Here is a 26,213-nt window from a genome sequence, read left to right on the forward strand (position 1 = left end):
AAAACACAAATGGAAGTCTCAAATGCAATGTAAACAAAGCAGTTCTTAAAATTAAAAGGAAAAAAAGGTTTTAATGCACATGCAAAGAAATCCCCACTTTCACCCTTCTGCTTTAATCTTTAGACTTAAGATTCACTTTGTTAAATGACTTGGAAAATCATGAAGAGAGGCCTCCTCTCCCCTTTCTTCAGCTATTGAACTGAATGAAGAGATTTTATTTCCCTGGTGTGCTTTCATGCTATCTTTTATAGCCAAATGCTGCAAGGAAGTTCCAGTAGAGAAGACATGCAAATATTTCATGCTATTATTTCATCTCTCTCAACTGAATTCTGCATAATTACAACTATCAAAAATTTCCAAATATTCTCTTCATTAAAATGGTTACCTGTATTTTAATTGTTACTAATTTAAAGAAATATTATGTATCTGTGATGTTGATCAAAACAGTAGATAGAAAGTGTTGACAGTTTTAGAGTGAGACCACAAAAGTGATCAGTATTGACTCTCGTTCTTGGCTTGCACTGTCAATCAAAAATGCTCTTCTTCTGTTGACAGATCTGTCCTTGCCAGAAGCCAGAGATGTTAGGAAAGAGTTCTGGTTCCTGTTTTGCATTCTTATCATTCTTCCCCTAAAAGAGTACTCTTGCCTTAGAAATTTTATGTGACAACCTTACTGAAAGTAAGATTCACCTGCAAAACTCATGGATGGGTCAATTGAACTTAACAACTCAGTCTTTCCAGGCCCCCATCCAGACAAGACTTATTAATTCCAAAATAAGGAGTCTAGATAGTAACCTACAGTCTTAGTCAGTTTTCTATTGCTGTGAAGAGGCACCATGGCTACAGCAATTCTTATAGAAGAAAAGCATTTGATTGGAGCTTACATCCAGTATCAAAGCTTTAGTCCAGTTGTCATCATGGCAGGAAGCACGGTGATGTTCAAGCAAATATGATGCTGGAGTTATAGCTGGGAGCTCTACATTTGGATCTGCAAGCAGCAGGAAGAGAGAAAGAGAGTAGGACTGGCTTGAGCTTTTGAAACCTCAAAGGCCACCCCTCAGTAACACACTTCCTCCAACAAAGCCACACCTTCCAATCCCTCTTGAATTATGCCACTGCTTCATGACCAAGCATTCAAACATATGAGCATATGGGGGTTATTCTTACTAAAACCACCACACCTGCCTCCTGAGATAAAGCTCACAAGATATTAGGAACCTTGTTGAGCTCAAGAACCCTGGCTTCTTTTCATTTCAATACATTTGCAATTTTTTGACCTAGTCAATATACATTTTATATGTATATTGAAAAGCCAAAGAGTAACCCATAAATGTCTAGAATTGTGTGCAAATTAACAAAAATGGATGTTAAGAAAAAATACTGAAAAAGAAAGTACCTCTGAGGTATCTAACTTGTATGTCGGGAGGTCTGTTATTTATTTATTTGTTTGTTTGTTTATTTTGCTGTGATATACACCATGGTCAAATGGAACTTGAGTAGGAAAGGGTTTATTTATTTTGCAGCTTACGGATGATGAAGGGAAGTTTCCAAGTCCATACCCACTTTATTTCATTTTGTTCTATGATTCATGTATATGGTACCTTCAGCAATAGAGTCTTATTGTTAAGTTCTGCATGATAACTAAGAACATTGGGAATAGCCTGTAATCATTGGGGATTTGGACAACTGTAGCTGGGGAGTTTCTCTCAAGCTTCCACCAAGCCCCAGCAGTCCTGCAGCCCACTTATAAAATAAACACACAGACTCATATTATTTAAACTGTTTGGCCTAATGGCTCAGGCTTCTAACTATCTAGTTCTTTTATCTTAAATTAACCCATTTCTATAAATCTATACCTTGCCACATGCCTTGTGGCTTACCAGTATCTTACATGTTGCTACTCATGGTGGTGGCTGGCAGTGTCTCCTGACTCAGCCTTTCTGTTCCCAGAATTCTCTTCTCTGCTTGTTCCACCTATACTTCCTGCCTGGATACTAGCCAATCAGCATTTTATTTATTCAGAGCGATATCCACAGCAGATGACCTCATTGGACAATATCCCCAAAAGAGTTAACCCTGTTCCTGGTTTTGGACTTTTTATTTTTAGTCTTGAAGATTATCTTATTAGCCCAGCATAACGTGGAATTCTCACTCTTCCTTTAACTGCTACTGAGTGTTTAAATTAAAGACCTTGACTATGCCAGGCTTTGATTGTATTTGATGTGTGTTTCAATCAGGATTTCTATTGCTGAAATAGAATACTATGACCAAAATCAAATTAGTAAGGAAATGGTTAATTTCATCTTATAGTTTTGTAGTGCGTTATCCAGAAAAGTTAAAGTAAGGACTAAAGACAGGAACTGATGCAGAGGTCATGGAAGAGTGGTGTTTGTTGGCTTGTTCCTCTGGCTTACTCAGCCTGCTTTCTTATAACATCCAAGACTAACTTCACAGGAGTGGCACTGTTTCATCTGAGCTGGCCCCACTCATATTAATCATTAATCAAGAAAATGTACTACAGACTTGCTTTCAGGCAAAAATTGTGGTATTTTTCTCAGTTGAGTGTCCCTCTTCTTAAATGACTCTGGCTTGTGTCAAGTTGCATAAGTGTAGCCAGAACAGTGTGTTAAACGGAAATAAAAGACTTAGAATCATGGATACATTTTTCTTCTTTATAGAGTTTTCTGCCTCATTATATATTAGTGTAACTCCAGAGATCTTTCAAAACGATTTCAATTGTATACACATATATTTTTCATTCATTTTTAAAATTTATTCTCTCCCTTTGTGTCTCTTTCTGTGTGATACACTCCACTTAATTTGGGCTGTCATATGGCTATCTTTCAGTGTCTGTACCACTGAAGAAAATGACACCCACCAATCCCATCAGCCATTAATTGGCAATAGTTCCTCAGGGATGAGCTTATAACGAAATGTTGAAGGGCTTAATCTGGTTCAAGTCTTGTTCAGGTCACCATATCTGCTATGAGTATGTGCAGCAGCCATGTCAAGCTAAAAAGACACCTTTTTGAGGAGTAATATGTTGTAGCCTAGCTCTTACATTCTTTCTACCTCCTCCTCCACAATGTCCCTAAGCCTTGGAAGGGATGTTATGGGGGTGATATGGGTGTTGCTTTGTGGGCTGAGCATTCTACCATCACTTGGTTTTGGTACTAAAATCAGTAAAGAATCTTTGTATTAACTTTACCCAACAGCTATAAAGAGTTTATCTGATGAGGCTGTGTGTGAGTAGCGTTAATCTATGAGAAAAAACATGAGTTTTTAAAACAGTGTTTATCAAAATGCCAATTTAGCTCCGAGTGGTGGTGGTACAATCCTTTAATCCCAGCACTCAGGAGGGAGAGACAGGTGGATTTCTGTGAGTTCGAGGCCAGGCTAGTCTACAGAACAAGATCCAGGAGAGTCACCAAAACTACACAGAGAAACCCTGTTTCAAAAAACAAAAAAAAAAAAAGTAAATTTAGCACAACAATAGTAGAGTCCTCTTTGGGTCCTATGTCCTTACTAGCCAGTGGCTCTTGATCTGGTCACAGTACCAAACATGTGCTCTCTCTTGTGCAATGGGACTCAGATCCAGTTAGAAGGTAGTTTATTATCTCACTCATAATCATGCTACTGTTGTACCAGTGAGCATGTGGCCTAAAATTCAGTATTGAAACTTGAAGGATTCACAGTTGCATAAGGATAGATACATTAATTTAAAATTTGCATATGATATGAAATATATGATAAGATTGAAACCCCTTCATTGAAGATGTGCAAATTTCAAATATAAATCGGTATAAAATATAGTTTATCATGTAGATATGTAAAAGTATATTTTTATAATTATATGAAAATGTAATTTATTTAAAGTCTCTATGTACTACCATGGAATGAACTTTTGATTGTTGTCAAAGTTGGTTAGCATCTTGGACTTTCCTATTAATGTGGAATAAGGATAAAATAATAAATATTTTCATACTAATCTTTAGCACTAAGATATAGTTTATTTTCTAAATTATTAAGGGATTCTTGTAAAATAGCTTTATAAAAATACTTTTACCCGAATACTGACTTTGTTTTTATTGATAAAGTGCAATATAAATATAAAGAGAGATATGAATGTCACTTACCTGCTCAACTAACAATAATTCTCTACCATGTTTAAAATTAATGATCATTTTCTCTCCCTTGCTGCTTCACATCTCAGTGTTTTTAAAAGCATGGCATTTGTGCTGTATCAAATAGTTGAAATAAGACTATTAACCCTTGTCTCATGCTACATACTACTCTAGACTAGAAGTTTTAATTACATTTAAACTAAATGTCACTTTACTTAAAGGTCATTTAAAGTAACAAAAAGGGCAAAATGGAAATAGATACAAAACTCATGTTGCAAATGACTAGTATCTGGGACAAAATAAAAGAACTGGTAAAATTCAATAAGCAAAAAGCTGATGCAGGTAAGCAAACAGAAAATTAGGGGAAAAAGTCTATCTTTCTGAAAATGGAAAGGAAAAACTATTAAAAACAAGAGAGTCAATTTTTCCGAACTCAAAAATTGACAGTTCATAATAAGTGGAGGAATTAAATAAATACCATCTTTTTACATATAAAGACAGACTGTAAGAAGAAAATGCTGCTTTACTAGTAATTACTGAAATTGCCTCATTGAAGTTGGAAGGGAATCAGTAGCAATTATAACTAAGTTAAAAAAAATGAATGGGGACTCAAAATGGCCTGCTAATAAAAGCTGCATTCTTTTTAATAATTTTGTTTCATTAGGAGTGTTAGTAAACAATTCTGATATTGCTGTACGTGTATGATGAAATTTTAAAATAAGCAAATGAGTAGTAGATTGAAGTCTGGTCTCTTACTATTGTAGTGTGAGCTTAAATCAAATGAAAAACTGCATAGAATGATAATAATAATAATCCATCAAGAGGATATTATAGTTCAACATGCCTACACACTGAAAACAAATACAACCAATTTCATGAAACAAATAATGCTATAAAGACACAGATTAACTGCAACATAGCATACATAATCATCCTCCAAAAGAATAAACACTGGAGTTAAACAACGTAATAGACCAAAGAGTGGTAACAGATATCCCACCCAAACCACACAGAATGAATATATATTCTTTTCAGCATCCTGTTTTTCTCTAAATGGAACTTATAAGAACACACAGAAAGCAAGATTCAAAGGAAACACAAAGTATACAATTTCTTAAATTGTATATGACCACAATGGAATAAAGGTGAGAGCCAAAAGAAAAAAAAAATTGATACTCATTTAAATTGAACAACAAAACTATAATAGTACTGAATAATAAAATAATCACTGAAGATAAAAAATATTCCTAGAATAGAAAAGAGGGAAACTCAATTGAGAAAATGCCTCAATAGCATCCAGCTATAGGGTGTTTTCTTAATTAGTGATCAACAAGGGAGGGCCCAGCCTATTTATTGACTATTTGTAGTGGTATTGTCTGTCAGCTGGTGGTCCTGGGTTTTATAAGAAAGCAGGCTGAGCGGGCCATCAAGCCAGTAAACAGATCCTCTCCATGGCCTCTGTGTCAGCTCTATTCTTGCCTGATTGCTTGACAAAATGTTGTATTGACTGGACATGCAGGACCCATAGGAAAGTGACTACTGAACTTTGCAAGACAAAATGGCCCTTCAGGTTCCTGCTTCGCAGAGGAGACTGCCAGACTTTCTACAGGATACAGGAAAAAGTAAATGAGACTAGACCTATGGGCTGAAGATGGATTCCCAACGTTGCAGAGCACCTTGTATTTTGGAATTTTAAACAGCGTTGAGATGAAAAACTATTTACTGGAACTTTTTAAGTTAGACTGAATGCATTTTGCATTATCGTATAGCCCTATTGGTGCTATGGAGTGGAATCTGGTGGTTTGAATTAGAATGACCCCCATAGGCTCATATATTTGAATGCTTGGTCACAAAGGAGTGCAACTTTGTGAGAAGCATTTTGAGGTGAGACCTCTTTGGAGTAGGTGTGGCCTTATTGCAAGAAGTGTGTCACTTTGGGAGTAATTTGATAATTCAAAAGAACAACCCACACTCAATGTCTATCTCTCTGCCTGATGCCTTTGGATCAGGATGTAAAGTTCTCAGTACTTCTCCAGCACCATGCCTACCTGCTAACCACTGTACTCACTGCCACAAAAATAACGGAATGATCCTCTGAAGCTGTAAGGAAGCCTCGATTAATTGTTTTCTTCTATAAGTTGTCTTGGACATGATGTCTATTACACAACAATAGTAAAATAACTAAAACGAATAGTATTCTACAAAAGACACAAGAGGTATTGTCTATCCACAGTGACTTTAAAAATTACTAATTGATAACCAATTTTCTAACAATATTATGTCATCCATCCACAGATGGATGAGAATGAACATTTCTATAGACACAATAATATAATTAAGAGAAAATTTTTCCTTCATCTGTTATTCTTGTCGTGTTATTCCTTTTCCACTCTTCTATTTTTTATGAGTAACAATTTCCTCTTCCATTGATTATGCTAGTCAAAACCCTTTAAGGCTTTTGTGCATTCAGAAATCCAAATCTCACAACAACTAATAGAAGAGAGAATTTATTTCTGAAACAAATATGAGTGACCATAGTCCAAGAACACAGATTCTTATTACTTCAAATAGCGTGTATTAATGTAATAATTGTCTCGTGAAATTTTACAGTAACAGAGCAAAGAAAACCTTAAACCATAATGCTTTTTAAATACATTATTGGAAACATTAAATATGTTAGTTACAACAAATTGTGGAACTATCTGCTAAATATCTCAGATATCATCTGATGGTATTCATAATCCTTTTGTTGCTGAAAGCTAGTGGTCTGTTAATACTTCAAAAAGTCTCACTTATTGATCTCTCCTCTAGTTTAAGAAAGATAAGTAATAGCAGGTGCTTTATTCAGTAGGGGGATGTGCATGTCTGGTACTCCTAGAAGCCAGAAGAAGCATTGGATCTCTTAGAACTGGAATTACAAGTGCTAGTGAATCTGATGTGGCTTCTGGGAACTGGATCAGGGTATTCTAGAAGAGCAACACTGCCCTTAATTAGTATCAGTCATGTCACCCGTATTTCTATTGACCCCCATTCAAGTTTTCATCTAATAATACTTTCTCTTACTTGATAAAAAGTTTGGTTTTATATTCTATTCCAGCCTAAATTTTGAAAGAAAGACACAAAGTTCTAGCTCATCTTAACTTCCTAAAAACAAAGAAATCATCTCATGCTGGGTGATAATTCAGTTTAGGAAAGGAATTTCTAGAGATATTGCAGCCACTTTTCTTTACTAAGAAGAATATTTTGGGAGTTGGAGAGATGTCTAAATGTGTAGGAGCACTGTTTAGTCATTCAGAGGACCCTGGTTTGACTTCCAGCACCCTCATGGCAGTTTACAACCATCTGTAAATCCATTTTAGGAGAGATTCAATGCCTTCTTTTCCCCTCTATGTATACTAGGCATGAATGTAATATAATATATATATATATATTTATATATAATAAGTTTACATAAAATAAATAATAATAATAAATACAAAGGCAAGCAAGGAATTAGGCTCACTGTGTTACATTAGAAAGAAATATGTGAGTTATAAATGAATGATAGAATTTAAAACATGGAATAAGGGTCACTGTGAATGAGAAAGGAAAATGCATGCAGCATATATGATACAGCCAAATTGTCCAAGATAAGAGGAACACAGAGCTGATTGATGTGTAACTCTAATTTAAGATGCCATAATCCTGGATGTTGTGGAATGGGAGTGGGCTGATTCCTGGTGGTGAAAGCAAAAATGAGCGAATGGCTTCCCTGTAAAATTCTCTGTCTAGGGACTAAAAGGCCAAGATGCTCTAACATTCACTATATAAATATTCATAAAACTTCTTTAAAATCACTAGGGAGAACACTATAGATCATTCTTTGCTTTAAAGCAGCCCATCTGAATCTCTTTTTAGACTGTTTACTGTGCTTTGACTTTTTTTGTTTTTCTAAAAAATATAAGCTATCTACATTTCTTAATTTCTTTCTTCAAGAAGACGTAAACTGAGTGACAATTATTATGGAAGGATAGAGATTTTAGTGGCAGGTCAGAGGTTATATCTTCTACCAGTTACACTTATATGCTATGACTTATTAATAATACATATATAAATAATGTTAGAAACAAAAAGAATAAATAATCTTGGTGTCTCACAAAAGAGCACAAAACAATTGCTTCTGCAAAAAGGTGTGCCAGATCCCAAACTGTACTATCAGGCAAACTTTACCAAGATGGTTTCCTCTTTTATCCCTCATGTAAATTGTTGCTGGCTCTGCAGTGGGCTCTCTGATCCTGGGGGCAGGGGGTGGTCAAATGCAGAATCAATGGCACAAATTCTGGGAGGTATGCAAGCAATCTCATTTATTTAAAAAAGGGCTGAGGTATTTTTGTGTGTATTTTTTGGTGGGCTCTGCTTCTAGCTGCTGTGGTGTTTCCTGGTTGGCTCTGGGCTGCATGTGATCATCTTTTGAATCTGGAGCTTATGGGTCAGGTTTCCCCTGGTGTCCTACTTGGGGGTCTCAGTTATGCCTGAGGATCAATGGGGAGCAGAAGATGGAGAGGTATCCTGTAAATCTCCCCAGGGTTAAACAGTACATTGTAGTTCATCATCCTTAAAGATGGATTTCCTGGGTATTTTCTTGAAGGGGAATGTGTCTGACTAAGCTGTGTTCTCTTCCCCATCTGAGATATGGTCCTCCTATGATGGGGAGGTGAGGGAAAATGAGGAGGATTTTTGTTGCTTACAATGGTCATTAAAGGACCGGATGACTTCCTCTGTTTAGCCTGATTTTGTACAAGCTATGATTACCAAAAGTATTGGGACAAAGCTGCATGGGGTGTTTTCCTTTCCTGCACTTCTCATTTTCAAGTTAAACAGAGGACTTGCAGTCATACTGATGGACTCCAGATGTTTTCAGGTGATATCCAGGGTGCAATAACAGAAGCCTCATTCCAAAACTTTTCCACATGGGAAGTTTTAACTCTTATTTCCCTGGTCTAAAGTAAGGCTTTAAGAACTCTGAGCTGGGTGTCTTTGGCAACAGAAGGAATGTTTCCCATAGTGAGAGAGACAGAAATCAAAGACAAACAAGCTAAAAGAGTCAGTAATCTGTTGAGCAAATGTTCCCAATCCCCTTGGGAGGTGCCAGGGGATTTATAGCCTCTGTAAAAACAAAAGCCTGGCTGTGAGTTTCACAGCTGGGCAGGTCAATAGTTAACAGCATGTGCAAAAAAAAAAAAGGAAAGAATAAAAAGAGAGGGAAAGAAAAAGATCCCAATACTTACTGCTTGGGGTAGGAAAACAGAAACCTGAGAAGAGGGGTCTCTTCACTGAAGAACAGCTGAAGTGGGAGTGTCACAACACTGCGTCATAATAGGAATCAGGACAGCAAGCCAGCCAGCAAAAAAAGAAAGAAAAACAACCCACATTGGGGGCCAAAATGCTGGCTCTGCAGCTAGGATCCCGCTGTCTCTGATCCTGGGGGCAGGAGGTGGGCAGATGAAGAACCAATGATGCAGGCTCTGGGAAATATGCAAGCAATCTCATTTATTAAACAAAGGGCTGAGGTATTTATGTGGGTGCTTTTTGGTGGACTCTACTTCCATTAGTCGTGGCGTTCCTTAGCTGGTTGGCTCTGGGCTGCATGTCATCATCTTTTGGTCTGGAGCTTATGGGTCAGGTTTGCCCTGGCCAGAGTGCACTCTGCACATGCCATAGTTCTTTGTTTGCTTAAGGTGTGGCCCAGTGCTTTTGGCCTTACCTGCCTCAATGTAAATGGTTATTGAGTCTCATCCCATTGGCTGGAGATAGAGTTAAAATCTGATGTTATTTCCTAATTGGAGCAAAATTCAGAAAATATGAGTCCTTGCTAGCTTACTCTCTTTGATATGAAACAAGCAAACAAAACAACAACCAAAGAAAAACTTAAGTACATTTGACAGAAAAGGATTTTGTTTCTCACAAGTATCCTATATGCTTGCAAAAGCAGTTATTTGTTATGCAAGAAGCTTGAATTTTTATATTAAATCAACCTATATTTAAAATGAATAAGATAATCAATTTTTCTTCCAATTTTGTAATTCCAAGGGAGGCAATTATTTTCTCAAGAAAGACAAATGATTTAGCTTGTTCAGTTTTGTGGATAATATCTAATTTTATCAATTTCAATTTTGTAAAAACCTTAATTTACAAAAAGAATTCACTCTAGGAACAGATCCCTAAAGACATCAACGTTCTGGCTATATTTTAAAAACACAAATGAAACTACTTCTTTTGGACTTCTAGGATTGCTTTATTACTGTAACAAAATCATAACATGGGCAGAACATCTTTTTCCTGGGGAAGGGTTTGTTTTGGAACAGCCCATGCATGCAAAAAGATTTGTATTTTCCTCTAGTTCTCACCCTAGTTTGGCTGAATGTGTAGTAGGAGATGCTGAATGAAGCAGACTGCACTTTATCTACAAGGGTTACGCTGAACTCACAAGGTTGTCACTACTGCCTCACTGATGAAGCAAGATCAGTAAAACCATTTTTAAAATGTATAATGAGGAAATCTTATCTGGCATCAAACACCTATTGATTCAGAGACAAAATTTCTCATTTGCTGCAAGTAACATGAGCCACATATCACAGCTGCTTTCTGTGGTAAGGAAGAAATTATAAAACCATAAAGATAAATAATGATATGGCTAAAAAGTAGTTATTTTGTGATTTTTGGGTCAACTTCTTCAAAGAAATGCCTGATCCATTAATTATGAAATCATGAAATGCTTTCTATTTTGAGAATTACATTATTACTTTTCTGCATTATTCTATCTCAACACAGGTAATGAAGCTACCTAAGTGAACTTAACCTTAAACAATCAATTTTCTTACTTTCTCTGAAAACTTTGAGTTGTAAGATGATAAAAAGGGAAAAATAATACTTATTGATTGTCCACAAAGTGCCATCAAGTATATGCATTCCTCATCATTTCAGGAAGTGGTCATTTACACACTGAAGTTATAATTTTTCCTTTCTTTGGTTTAAAGAAATAGCATATCTTGCTACAATCTCTTTTGTAAAAGATTAGGTTTTGTTACCCCCAAAAAAATGTTTATGTGCGTGTGTGTGAGTGTGTGTGTGTGTGAGAGTGTGTGTGTGTGTGTGTGTGTGTGTGTGTGTGTGTGTGTGTGTGTGTCTATGACTGCAGGTGTCTGCTAAGGTCAGAGACATCACCCCTGAGCTGAAGTTACAGGCATTTGTAAGCTTCTGAATGTGGAGCCTGGGATCCTTATTTGGATTCTCCACAAGTAGTGTATGCACTTTTAACAGCTAGGCCTTCTCTCCAAACCCCACTTTTCTTTTCTCTTCTTTATTTTTTGTTTTCAGACAGGGTCCTAATGTGTAAACAAGACTAACCACAAAGTTATGGAGATCCACTGAGTGCTAGGATTAAAAATAATCAATAATCACATGTGTTAGGCAATATGTCAAACACTTTCAATCACAGCACTTGGAAAACAAGTGGCAGGTGGATCCCTTAAATTGGAAGCCAGTTTTGTTTACATAGCAAATTACACAATAGCCACAGCTACATTGTGAGACATTGTCTCCAAAAGTAATAAATTAATTAAAAGACTTAGCATATGGAAACAAGAAAGACAGAAGACACAAATATAAATTAATTGGCTATGAGCTTAGTCAGTGATCTACTTTCTCATTCAACTATCTGACTTTACAATCTATTACCCAAGAGTACTACATTTGGCTTCTAGAAGAGTTCAGTGTTTCAGTATAGCATGACTTGTCTATGGGGATTCATATGTGGATGGTATCATTGCAGGGTAGCAGTCACAAATGGTCAGATCTCCATAGCTTCATTACTCAAATCTTTAGGCTACCACAAGGCTAAATAAATGTATCATTTTTTTCTGTCTTCTTTCTCTTTTTTCTTTTCATTTTCATTTTTAAATATATGACACATTTACTCTTATGAGTTCAAATCTCAACTCTAGAGAGAAACAAAATAATGTGAATTATTTTTCAAAGAAGATTTTTAACAATTTTTCTTCATATTTGATGAATAGTTCTGTAGTCAATTTGTATTTAATACTTTAAAATTTATTTATTATGATTATGGTGTGTGTGTATATGGGTGCATGTATGCCATAGCATGCATGTAGAAGTCAGAAGACAACTCTGAAGTCATTTCTTTCCTTCCAACTTTATGTGATTTCCACAGACTGAATTCATCCAAACTTGTACATCAAGCTTACTACCTACTGGGACACCCAGCGCTAGCCACACATTTTGCATTTTCCGTAGTTATTTTCCTCTTTAAAATTTATTTAGTATAATTATTAATTGAATCCACTCTTTAATGTTAACTCCTAAAGGCAAGTCTTATGTTTTATTCATCAATATATCTTCCAGAGTCTGGCTATATCAAGATGGGAAGGCTACAAATCTAGTCATTGTTCAGTCCACAGGCTTGGATATCTCTGTAGTTCTATTTTGGTGCTGGAGTTCTATAGGATTCCTGGAGGACTGTTGGTCTTTAGTCTACATTTGGTCTCTAATGTCCATAAAAGAAGTTGATTCTGTTATTGATGAAGGAATGGCCCAGAAAAAGAATAGATGAACTTACCAGTGAACGTGAGAGCAAGCAGGAAAAAGGCAAAAGTTTCCTTTGTCCATGTCCTCTATGTGGGCTGCTACCAGAAGATGTGGCAAAAAATTAGGGTGGCTTTTCTGACCTCAAATGACCCAGGAAAAATTCTGTCCCAGGCATGCACAGCTACTTGGGTTTTAGTTGATGTCATATATGGCCAAGTTTACAATAAAATTAGGTAGGTAGGTAAGTATGTAGGTCGGTAGGTAGACAGATGTGTAGATAGGTAGTTAGATTACACACACACACACACACACACACACACACACACATATATATATATATATATATATATATATGATAAGATATGGAGAAGAAATCATTAGATGAAAAGGAAAAAGGGGAAGTTTAATATATTTTCAATCTGTTGACTTAAAGTTAGATCCTAATGGAGAACATGGATTCATTGTCCTATTTATTTTACTAACAATGGAAATTAGATTGGTATGGCCTGTGAAAATCACATTTCTAAAAGAGTAAGACAGGGGAAAATGATTTAAGATGAAGTTTAGAAGCAGAGCATGAGAATATCAATGGGACCAAGGTCCATTTTGGCTTTAATTTCATAATAAATGTAAGCAAACAAAGATATTCATGGCCACATTTTTCAAAAAATTCCTTGGACAGGAAATGCATATTATAGCAGTTTGAATGTAACTGGCCCCAATGCTAGGAGATAAGGCTTTTTGGGGTAGGTATGTCCTCATTGGCGGAAGTGTGTCACTGTGTGATGGGCTTTGAGGTTCACATATGCTCAAGACACGTCCAGTGTTCCATATCACTTCCTGTTGGTTGTGGGTAAAGATGTAGGAATCTCAGCTCTTTCTCCAGCACCATGTCTGGCTATAGGCATCTGTGTCCCACCATGATGATAATGGACTGAACCTCTGAACTGTAAGCCATACATTTAAATGCTTTTCTTTATAAGGATTGCCTTGGTCATGGTGTCTCTTCACAGCAATAAATACCCTAAGCACATACTGCAAAGACTTCTGCCCAGAGACTATCATGTGACCGATAAAGAGGTCAGAATATGCTACTGTAGCATAATGATAATCTTGAGCATGAGACTTTTGAATTTCTGAAAATTCTTTTTTAATGTATTTTAATTAAGAAATTTTTTATTCCTTTTGCATACCAACCACAGATCCCCCTCTGTTCCCTCCTCCCTCCCCCCCAGCCTTCTCTTCCAACCCACCCTCACTCCCTTCTCTGAAAAGATACAGCCTCCCATGAAGAGTCAGCAGAGTCTGGTTATAGATGTAACCAACCGTCTTATCAAGCAAGAAACACAGAAACAATGCAAAAGAGAAAGCCGAGAGGTCAGAGCTCAGAGCCAAAATCTCACCCTTCCGCCTGCGGTGTCCCAGCCTCCCGAATGAGGGAGCTCTTTCCTGTCTGTTTGTCTATTTAAAGTATTTTGTTCTGCCTTCTCATTGGTTGCAAACCCAAACACGTGACTGCCTCGTCACTGTCTGAATGCACAGCCCCCTAGGTCTTAAAGGCATATGTCTCCAATGCTGGCTATATCCCTGAACACACAGATATCTATGGGATTAAAGGCGTGTGCCACCACCGCCACACTCTTGCTATGGCTCTAATAGCTCTGACCCCCGGGCAACTTTATTTATTAACATACAATCAAAATAATATTTCAGTACAATTAGATTACCACCACACCTGGTATATTCAGTTGAGGCAGGTCCAAGCCCCTCCCCCTGCATCAAGGCTATGCAAGGTGTCCCACTATAGGTAGTGAGCTCTAAAAAGACAGCTCATGCTCCAGGGATGGATCCTGATCCTACTGCCAGGGAGCCCCTTAAGCAGATCAAGCTACACAACTGTCTCACCTATGCAGAGGGCCTAGTCTAGTCCCATGAAGGCTCCACAGCTCATGTCTAAAGTTCATGAATTCCCACTAGTTTAGATTGGTTGTCTCTGTGGGTTTCCCCATCATGATCTTGAAGCCCCTTGCTCATAGAATCCCTCTTCTCTCCCTTTGACTGGACTCCCGGAGTTCAGCCTGGTTTTTGGCTGCAGATCTTTACATCTGCTTCCATCAGTTACTGGATGAAGGCACTATGATGACAGTTAGGGTATTCACCAATCTGATTACTAGAGTAAGCCAGTTCAGGTTCCCTCTCCAATATTGCTAGTAGTCTAAGCTGAGGTCATCCTGTGGATTCCTGGGAACATCCCTAGTACCCAGTCCTTCCCTATCCCTATGATGTCTCCCTCTATCATGGTACCTCTTTCATTGTTCTCCCACTCCATCCTTGTTCCAGCTGGACCATCCGGTTCCCTTATTACTAACCTAAAAGCAGAGCTTTTTAACAAGAATGCAAATGAGCTCAATTGCATAAATATATTTCCCTTAGCAGCTAAGGAAGATTGAATCATCACCTGAAATGAAAATTCCCCACATCACACCTAAATAGATTTGTCGCAAAACTATCGTATTTCCTATCTATTCTCTTAAAGGTCCATTTGTCTTTCCTAACAGTCATTTGCTTTCCCATAAGTGCCCTTTGCTTATCCCTCTTCCCCTATTAAGATATCATTGGGTTTCCTGTAAGTGCTCTTCTTTCCCATCCACTTCCTCTATGAAGATGGTATAAAAGCCTGGGATTCTAAATGCATCCTTGTGTCACATATTTTTCTATGAACTTTCATACCTTGTAAGTGGCTAAATCTTTCTTTTCTCATGCCTATTCATCTTTTGTAAGTTAATTTGCAGTTCCCAAAGGATAAACCTGAGAGAAGATAATAAAAGCTTTTTACTCACCATCATATGATTAGTAAGAATGGGCATATCATGACCAGATTTATATTTTTTTTCTATAAATGTCTCTCACTTCTATGTGGAGAAAGAGTTATAGGAAGAGGAAAACAGAATAGGGTAATGTTGAGAGAGATAATAAGGTCATAGAAGATAATATTGGACATAATTTATAGTATGTATTTTGGATACAGAATTGATAGTACTTGCTGCTGGATTCTTTATTTGAAATAAGTGGAAGATGGAATCAAAGATGCTCCCTTGCTATTTTAATATATGTTTCCTTGCAACATACTGCTATATCAGCAGTATATTGAAACAACATAATTTGGAATGAGAAAAACAAGAGGATATATTAGTGGAAATCAAAAACTGTTCAGTGTGTCCTACACACAGTGTTAAAGAAGCATCATCCTCAATGTATTCATTCCACAGTTTGATATTGATTATATTGTATCTTATACATAATGGTGCCATGTAAAAGTTTCAGAATACTTGAATATATAATTTTCTGACAACTAAAAGCAATTTTTTCTTTAGAAATATGATATATTTTCCTGATACATATTAGGATGTAAAAATTTTGTTCTAGGCCTATTATCAGGAGATTTGTAATTGAAAAATGACAAATAGGTATATAAATATCAGAATATCCACTCACCAATCATTAGCCTATACAAAGCCCAGGGAATAGATGAGATTACAAAGGGAGAATATATAGAGGTGACATATTTCTCACTTTTCATGTTCTTAACTTTATCTAATTATAGAATAATCAAATAACAGGCAAAGAAGGAAATCTATAGGACATCTCCATCTCACTGGAAAGTGTGAGTCATCACTATGATATCTTTGAGATTTTATTGTATATTGTCCATGGGCATCTTAGGACCAAAGCAGCTTGTAACTGTGCACAGTAGCATATTTCATTACTGAACTACTGGAATTTTTTAAGTTCTCATATAGTCTGTATTACCAGTAGCATATATAGCCCAGAATATCAAATGCAATCATGCAAGATTTGATCATGTTGTTCTTAGAATTAAAATCCCTTATTTTGCTCCAGCAGCCTCAAGTAATGTCTACTTAATCTTACTATCAGTCAATTGTAAGTAAATTTGTTGCAAATCTGTGGGTTTGGTCCCTGGTTTTGGCACCAAAATGTGAGTTTTGCAACTCTAGGGAAAGATATCCTGACTACTCAGGGGAGTCAGGCAACACCTTGAGCTGCTTAGGACAGCTCTAACAGCTGGAGCTGCAAAGAGACAGCTCAGCCCTGGAAGGGAAGTGTTTCTGACTGCTCAGGAGAGTCATGCCTGGAACTGCTTCAGCATGGAAGGGTATCCTGACTGTTTGGGAAAGTCAGGCCTGGAGCTGCCAGGTCAACTCTGCAGGGAAGGGTATGCTGACTGTTCAGTAGAGTCAGGCTATACCTGGTGTGATGGGGCATGGTCTCCCCACAGGATATAGCAATCCTGCTCCTTTCCTGGAGAGCTGCTACAGCTGAGCTTTGCTCAGCCTCCACTTAAGGGGGGCTTCCTAGAATAGCTCTGTTTCTCTGGCCTAAGAAATTGCAGAAATGCAGCAATCTCCTCTGGCTTCAGAGAAAAGTGTCACTTTTTTCAGCTTTTTCAGCTCTCCCTTGCTCTATCCACTGAAGGACATCTCAGCAAGAATCTTTTGTTCAGCCCTTTCTTGCTCTGTCCACTGAGGGATGTCTTAGAAAGGATCTTCTCTATGCCAATGAATGAAAATCTTCACACCCAAAACTCTTTTGAGGAAGAGATTTATTTGGGAAGGAGGAGTCCAGGAGAGTAGCTGCCTCTATCCAGCATGGAAAGAACAGCCCACAACTGAACAGGCAGGGTGGCTTATAGAGGATATCTTGGGAGCAGAGTCAACCAGTGATTGGTTAGTTTTTTCTGCCCAAGGATTGGCCAGTTTTGTGGGTTAGGTACAGTGATGGTCCTGATCCCTCCTGTTCCCAGACCCACTAGCCCCCAGTCCACAAGTGAAATCTTCCTAGGGTGCCCCTACATCCCCTCTTAAGCACTCCTTACAACTTAGTCTCCCTGAGTCTGTGGACTACAGCAGGATTATCATTCATATTACAGCTAATATCCACTTATAAGTGATTATTTACCATGTATTTCTTTCTGGGCCTGGGTTACCTCCCTTAGGATGATTGTTTTCAAGCTTCATCCATTTGCCTTTAAATTTTAGGGTGTCGTTGTTTTTAAAAGCTGAATAATACTCCAATGTATAAATGTACCACATTTTCTTTATCCATTCTTCAGTTGAGGGAAATCTACATTGTTTCCAGTTTTTGACTATTATGAATAAAGCTGCTTGGAACGTAGCTGAGAAAGTATACTTGTGATATGATGGAGCATCCTTAGGGTATATGCCTAGGAGTGTTACAGCTGGGTCTTGGGGTATATAGATTCCCAATTTTCTGAGAAATTGCTGTATTTATTGCAAAAGTGGTATACAAGTTTGTACTCCAACAATGGTGGAGAGGTGTTCCCCTTGTTCCACATTCTGGCAAAAATGTCAGCCTTACTTATCCCCAAATAATGGCTCTTACACTGGCTCATTCAGTAAAAAGTTCTGTTCTACTCCTATTCTTGGCATTTCTCTGCCAGAACCATTGAGTCTATCTAAAATTCTTTGCTGAATGAGTTTCCCTGCTTGGAACTCTTTGTATTCACCCAGAAGTCTTCTTCTGTAATGGTTCTTATAATTTTCCTCTAATACTATGTCTTTAAAAAATAATATATTTAGTGTATTCAAAATTAATCTGTTTTACACGCACACACACACACAGACACACACACACACACACACACACACACACACACACACACACACACACATATATATATATATGCTCACAAACAAGACTGATTATAACTTTCTGAATTTAAGAAAAATAATGCTTTAGTAATCCCATCAACCTGATTGAGTTGATATGTCTGGAGCCACAGACTTACTGGTGCTTTCAAGGGAAGCTCCTTATAATGATGACCAGTCTAACAATTTAAGAACATGCTTGGACACAAAATTCTATTTCTCTTATATCCCTAAATCTTTGTGAGATGAAGAGTTACTAGTGTTATACACCAAAATGCACTTACTATTAAAAAAATAAGCAATAAATTCAGTACATAAAAAAGGGACAAATATTTGTTACTGCGGAATCTCATTTACCAGATAGATAAAAAAATCAAATTGCAATTTCTTGAGAAAGCTAACGATATTTCAACATATTCCCTAGTAAAACAAAGAGACCATTCATCAGGTATGGACACATGTTTTTACTAGGTATGTTTCATAAAATTGGACCCATGATAATAACGGGCTTTTTTTTCTCAGATCGTGTGTGTGTGTGTGTGTGTGTGTGTATGTGTGTGTGTGTGTGTGTGTGTGTAAAATTTTCCTCTTTATGTTCTGGTCTCAGTCTAGTTTGATTCACATGACACTAAAATAATTAAATTCTATTTCCTTATCCTTCTCCTCAATTTATATCAATAATAACAACAACAGGTTCCATATAACATTGCTGTAGTTAGTAGCATGAAGTAGATTAAGGAAGATGTATTTTAAAAAATACCTTGATCTCTTGATACTTCCTGCATGTGATTTATATGAATTATGAGACTAGATATTTGTATTCCATCTGTACACTATGATGGAAATAAATATATTTACTTCCTGTCAGTTAATCTCTGCAGAATGGTACATTGATTTTGAACTAAAAATATGAGAGTTAGATTTCAAGTTATCTCACTTCTGTGGGCCTTGGTTTCATCTAAAAAATGCAACAAGCCAGCATTCCTTCTTCCATAGCATTATTATGAAATTCAATGTCATATATCATATAAAGTGCTGGGAGTTGGAGCACAATTCTTTTTGCCTGTAACTTGAGCATGATGTATATTGTTAGGCTCTTGAAATAGAAAATAAGGCAGAATCATTCTGACTTGACTCTCACAGAGAATTGCTACACACTGCTATAGAAAATGAATTCCTACTTGGTTCACTATCAACATATGAAAAGGTCCAAGAGAAATATGTAGGAGAAAAGGAACAAGTAGTAGCAAAGTGGGAATGAAGGATCATCCAGAGAGACTCTAGACTTCTCTAAGTTGTTTTGTCTTTTCATTGTCAACAGTAAATGTGGTGTGTGTGTGTGTGTGTGTGTGTGTGTGTGTGTGTGTGTGTGTGTGCATTCAAAGATATATATGTATATACATGTATATATATATATATTTCAATATTAAAGGTCCTCCACAAACTTATGAATGGGAACACATGTTCTTATGTCTTATACTGGTGGTACTGTTAGAAAAGGTTATAGGATCTTTAGAAGGTGGAGTATTAGATTATTGCTGGGGGAAGTATGACACTGAGGGCAACTTTTAGACTTTACAGTTTGGTCCCACTTTTATGTCCTTTCTCTTTGCTTTGCACAGGTAGGTAAAATGTGATCATAGCTTCCTAACTGCTATGGTAGTCACACATTCTTGCTACGATGCCTTCCCTGCCATCATGGACTGTACTCTCTTTGGGACTTTAAGCCAAATAAACACTTTCTCCTAGTAGTTGCTTTTGTCAGCCTATTCTATCACAGAAACAGAAAACTAAGGAATATGCTGTGTCACTAGAAGGATCTGTCACAGATGATACTGAAAAATGATAATAAGTATTGGATGAAAATCTCAGTATGCATATGGAGAAAATTAGCATTTTGTACAACTGGAGACAAACTGTGGTGGAAACTCGGCTGCTTAAACCTGGATACTCTTTGTTGTTGTTGTTGTTGTTGTTTTTCAAGACAGGGTTTCTCTGTGTAGCTTTGTGCCTTTCCTGGAACTCACTCTGTAGCCTACGAATTCACAGAGATCCACCTGGCTCTGCCTCCCAAATGCTGGGATTAAAGGCGTGTGCCACCACCGCCCGGCAAAACCTGGATACACTTAGCAGAGGTTAAGAAGAAGGCTGTCCCGAGACTTCATGTGTCTTACAATGGAGGCTATAAATTCATTGAAGATTCTTGAGTACTCATAAGGACAAACTCTTTCCCATTAACTCAGAAATTATACAGCAATAAAACTAAAAAAAAAAATCTATGTGCAGACATATATATCATATTAACCTGATTGAGCTATGTACAAAGGGGAAGGTTTTCTAAAGTGAATAGACTTAATACTATTTGCATTTGCCTTTCAAAGCATGCTAAATATATGAGAATATATTTACTGCTTCCCCCCATGACTAGTGTGACTAGACAAAAAAAATGAATTTGTCCTTCAGAAGTTTAAAAGTAAACAATTTCTCAAAAGAGAGTGATACTGTTTTATAGGACTGATTTTGTAAACACTCTACCAGAATGTAGTAAAAAAAAATAGTTTCTGGCTTTTAGAGATATTTTAATGATAGGTCAGGTGCAAGAGAATTGTTAACCATTATGTATTGAAGTCAATTCTCATATATACTACTGAAATTTAAAGCTTATTTGTGATGATTAGAAACTATGCGTCAATCTACAGACTAATTACTTTAATTTTACAGGAAAAATATATTTAAAAGATGAACATTTTTATGTAGTAACTGGAATAATCTAAGTATATATTTTTAGGACTATATGTAAATATGAGTGAAGAGTTATTAATTTCCAATTATTTTTAATAAAAGTTTTACTACTGCAAATTATATGGTGATTTATTTTTCATATTTATATTGTTTTTAGCTTTTTTATTTTTTATAATTTTAATTTTTATTGAAAATACAATTTTTATAATATCTTCTCATCACAGTTTCCCCAGTGCAACTCCTCCCAGATCTTCTCTGCTTGCCCCTCCCACACATCTATACACTTTCTCTGATCAGAACAAAAAAGCAGCAAAATAACAAACAGAAGAGGATAAAACAAAGAAATATGGTGAAAAGGGGACAAAGAACAAGTCCAAGAAACAATTCAGACACAGAGACACACACACTCACACACAGAGAAATTCCATAAAAACACAAAATTGGAAATCAGAATGTATAAGCAAAAGACCTGTAAGTTAATGAAGAGAGAGAGAGAGAGAGAGAGAGAGAGAGAGAGAGAGAGAGAGAGAGAGAGAGAGAGAGAGAGAGAGAAGCATTTTGAGAGACAAAAAGAGAAAAATAGCATTGAGTTTATTTTCTGTTGGCCATCTATGTATGGACTTGGAACATGACCTTATTTGTGGTTGGTATATCTAGTAAGACTACTGAAGAAAAGTAATTTTTCCTTTACTAGTGATTTTCCAAAGGACATAACTTCTGGGTTAATCATAGGGGCTGGTGTTTACTTTCCCTCTCAGCACTGGGACCTAGCCTAGCTTTAACCTTTGCAAACCCTGTGCATGCTGCCACAGTCTCTGTGAGATCATTTCTACATCACCACTATTGTTCCTAGAAGGCTTTGTTTCCTTTGTGTCATTCATCCATAGTGGCTCTTACAATCTTTCTGTCTCCTTTTCTGCAAAGTCCCCTGATCTGCCAGGGGAAGGATTTGATGGAGTCATCTTTTTTATGATGGAATGTTCCAAGGTATATAACTTATTGCACCTTGTCTATTTGTAGTTCTATACATTTGCTCCTATCTACTACAGGTTGAAACGTCTTTAATAATAAAACAAGACACTGATCTATGAGTACAGCAGAATGTCATTAAGAGCCAGTTTACTGCTATGTTCCTTTTGAAGAACAGTAATATTTCTGCTAGGTCTATGGCCTGTCTACTTTCAGGTTCTTGGCCACGCAAGCAATGTTGTTCATGGGTTCCATCTCCTGTATTGGACCTTAAATCCAATCAAATAATGGTTGGCTGTTCCCACAACTTTCGTACTACTATTACCCAGCATATTATGCAGGCAGGTTACTAATGCAGATCAAAGGGTTTATAGATAAGTTGATGTTTACCTTTTTCCTCTGATAGCTTGCAAAATAAATTCCAGTACCCTGAACAGTATTCAGGAGAGGTGAAGGTTCTAGGTATGCATCAGCTCAACTTTACCATGTTCAATGATTATGTAGATACTGTCTTCAGCAATAAGGCCTTTCCATCAGTTTGTGGAGAGCAATCAATAAAATCAACATTTGTCTCTTTCTTTTCATCCCTCCAAATCACCCTATATGCCATTTATCTATCTTTCAAATTCATAGCCTTTTCTCATTAAGTATGACATATGCATACATGTGTATACATATATTGCAATATATAACCTGCTCAGTCCATATAATGTTACTTATATGTATTTTCTCAGGGCTGACCATTTAGTATTGGAGGACTAATTAGTGTGCTATTTCCTGACAACGAATTTTCCTCCTACTGTCAGCATTCCTTAGTTGCTTGGAATTCTTTGTGTATCGCATATTTTGAAATGAAGCTACAAGTATTAGATTCACTTAATGCAGAAAAACTTTTTGGTCATAATTCAATTATAGTTCTACAGAGGCCAGAAGTAATTTTTCCTAAGAATGAATCAATAAGAATGTCACTCCATGGGGAATAATTGTCTTGAAAAATCTATGCAGATAAAGATTTTATTAATCTACAAAAAATAAACTAAAATTTAGACAGTGGATGAAAAGTAACTTCCTGTGAACACAAACCATTTGTTATTATTAAATTCATAAATAATATGACAAACTACCAGGGAAGTTGTGATAGCCAAATATTGTTTTTTTCCTTATATAGTGTATTCCTTTCTAGAGTTCTATGCCATTAGTATGCATCAACATTCCAGTCCTTAGGCTTTCTGATTTAAGATAGATTTTTAGTTCAACAGATTGCAGTTTATAATTTTGCTTGTTGATGTTGAAACTGCTAGCCTCATCTAGGGACACTAGCTTCCAAATTAAAAAAAAAAAAATGTAAAGGATTCGTATCAGAATCCTTCCAAAAGTTGAGAAACTCTCTAGCCCTCACACCTATGAGATCATCATACAGAAGTTCTATGTCATGGAATTTTGGCTTCCAACTGTATTCTTATTATTCTGGCCATCACATGAAGTCTCAGTGCTTTACTTTGATTGCTTTTTGTAATCTAGTCTTCAGGCTTCCTATAAGTGGCACATAAAATCAATGTTTCTTTCTCTCATCATCTTATTTCCCTATAGAGAGCAATAAAGTACACTGAAAACCATGAAAACTAAAAACTTGATCCATCTATGGTCTCCATGGAGACTTTAATTTAAGAAGGGTTTCTGGAATCATATGAAAACAAAATGTATGTGGATCAATGTCTGCACTGAAGCACTCAGACCTCTTTGTCTTTGGTCACATTAATTAAAACCAATTTATTGTTTATTTATTTTGCAAATAAATACAACTATGGGTGCTGTGATTGTAAAATTAAGATATTTTCTGTGGAGAAGGCCAGAGGTTTTTTGGAGTAATTATTATATTGGGATGATTAGAGAGTACCAGTGTAGTAAAACCCTATAAATGAATTACTTTCCTATATACTATGGATTGTGGATCTTGATATGTGTCATATGTACAGAGGTTTAACTCATCTTTTTCATACCTATATGGAGAGATTTCTACAAAGAATAAAGTAAAGCAGTCATAAGCCTTTTTGATAGATGAAGACTCTTTAAATCATTTTTAAAGACTTTGTTAGGCTTTCCATTTAAGCTCATTTTAAAGCAGAGCTCTGAAAATGAAAGAATTGATGACGTCCAAGGAGGCAGTTTGCAAAGAGAACCTAGTTTCTGGGTAATTCCAACTACTGCAAAAATGTGCCATATATTTCAATTTCAAGAAGCAATTAGAAGAAAAGTTAACAACTTATGAAGTGAATTAGACAAGAAATATTTAGTGGTTTAGAACAGTAAGGATTGATACCTTTAAAATTAGGTGTACACAGCCATAAATAATCTGTGCTCCAACTTAAAGTTACAGTAATTTAATATTTTGTTTCCTATTTTTACACATTCTTTTTTATGTGTCTATTCCTCCACCAAAACACACACACACACACACATACACACACACACACACACAGAGAGAGAGAGAGAGAGAGAGAGAGAGAGAGGAGAGAGAGAGAGAGAGAGAGGAGTGGGTTAGTTACAATGTTCAACATATAAACTAAGTTAATCCACTGAATTTCCTGTGAGAATTTAAGTTGATCTAATAACCAAATAAAGTATAATCAATTCTACATATAAAGCCATCTTTGGAATAAATTGTAGTACATCATACCTAAGAATTCAATTTTACCTATGTTTAATCTTTAAAGTTATAAAATAACATATAAAAGGTAGAGGAATCAAGGCCTTGTTAATATCTAGTAAGTAAAATATCTGAGTTCTCTATTTGTGCCTGGGCGTGAGGCAGGGTGTAGACAAATTTCTAAATGGTCTTATTAAATAAAAAAACACGGAGCCAAATATAGGGGTGAAAGCCTTAGGTTAGGGAAATGGGGAAAGCCACCAGCCAAACTTACCTCACCAACTCTGCAGCTTCCAAATGCAAGTTACTTCCTGTCTACCCATGCCTTTATTGCCTTGCTGTTCTGACCTCTCATTGGCTATCTTATCCCAGCTACCTCACTTCCTCTTCCTACACAGCTGTGTCAATTTCTGTCTATCTGTACAGACCTCCAAGTATCTATGGATGGTCCTGGGATTAAAGGCGTATGTCACCTTGCATGAATCTGTTCCCTAGTGTGGCCTAGAACACACAGAGATCCTGCCTGGAAGGGATTAAGGGCATGCCTTTTGTGTTTATTAAAATGGCTGTCCTTGCCCCCCTGATCTCCAGGCAAGCTTTATTTATTAAAATAAAAATAAAATATCACCACATTTCACTTTTTTTCCCCGACATCTTAGCGAGGCTACAGTGGTCGTCGCCACTCTCCAAGCTTCATCATGACGCCCAGCCCAAGGATGACAAGAATAAGAAAGATGCCAGAAAGTCAGCCAAAAAAGACAAAGACCCAGTAAATAAGTCTGGTGGCAAGGCCAAAAAGAAGTGTTCCAAAGGCAAAGATCGGACAAGCTCAATAATCTGGTCCTGTTTGACAAAGCTACATACAACAAACTCTATAAAGAGGTTCCCAACTACAAGCTTATTACTCCAGCTGTGGTCTCTGAGAGACTGAAGATTCGAGGTTCTTTGGCCAGGGCAGCCCTTCAGGAGCTACTTAGTAAAGGACTTATCAAGCTGGTTTCAAAGCACAGAGCCCAAGTAATTTATACCAGAAACACAAAGGGTGGAGATGCCCCAGCTGCCAGCGAAGATGCTTGAACAGGTTCAATCAGCTGTACATTTGGAAAAATAAAACTTTATTAAATTAAAAAAAATCACCACATTTCATCACAAATAATATATCACCACAGTAGGGAGTGGAGACATGACATTCTTAACACTTCAGAATTGTAACATGAATTTTAAAATGTCTTATTAATAAAACCCCGAGTCAGATATTGGGGTAAATTCTGAAAGATCACAGAGACAGAACAAGCCAACCTCACCTTTACAACTCCTCAGCTGATCCTATCTCCTCAAACTGGAAACCTCTGAGTTCTCATCAGAATGAATCTCAGCTGAACTGCTCAAAAGTCTAAAAGCTTAAAAGCCTAAAAGCCTCTAGTTGCTGGTCCTCATGTCTTATATACATTTTTCTGCTTC

General features: G+C 36.7%; 1 pseudogene; it reads left to right on the forward strand.

Annotated features, from left to right (window-relative positions):
• The first annotated feature begins 4,372 nt into the window (after window positions 1-4,372).
• On the forward strand, window positions 4,373-25,885 carry LOC102925859 (small ribosomal subunit protein eS25 pseudogene; annotated as a pseudogene).
• Window positions 25,886-26,213: the final 328 nt, after the last annotated feature.

Source organism: Peromyscus maniculatus, chromosome X (assembly GCF_049852395.1).
Source record: "Peromyscus maniculatus bairdii isolate BWxNUB_F1_BW_parent chromosome X, HU_Pman_BW_mat_3.1, whole genome shotgun sequence".
Lineage (NCBI taxonomy): Eukaryota > Metazoa > Chordata > Mammalia > Rodentia > Cricetidae > Peromyscus > Peromyscus maniculatus.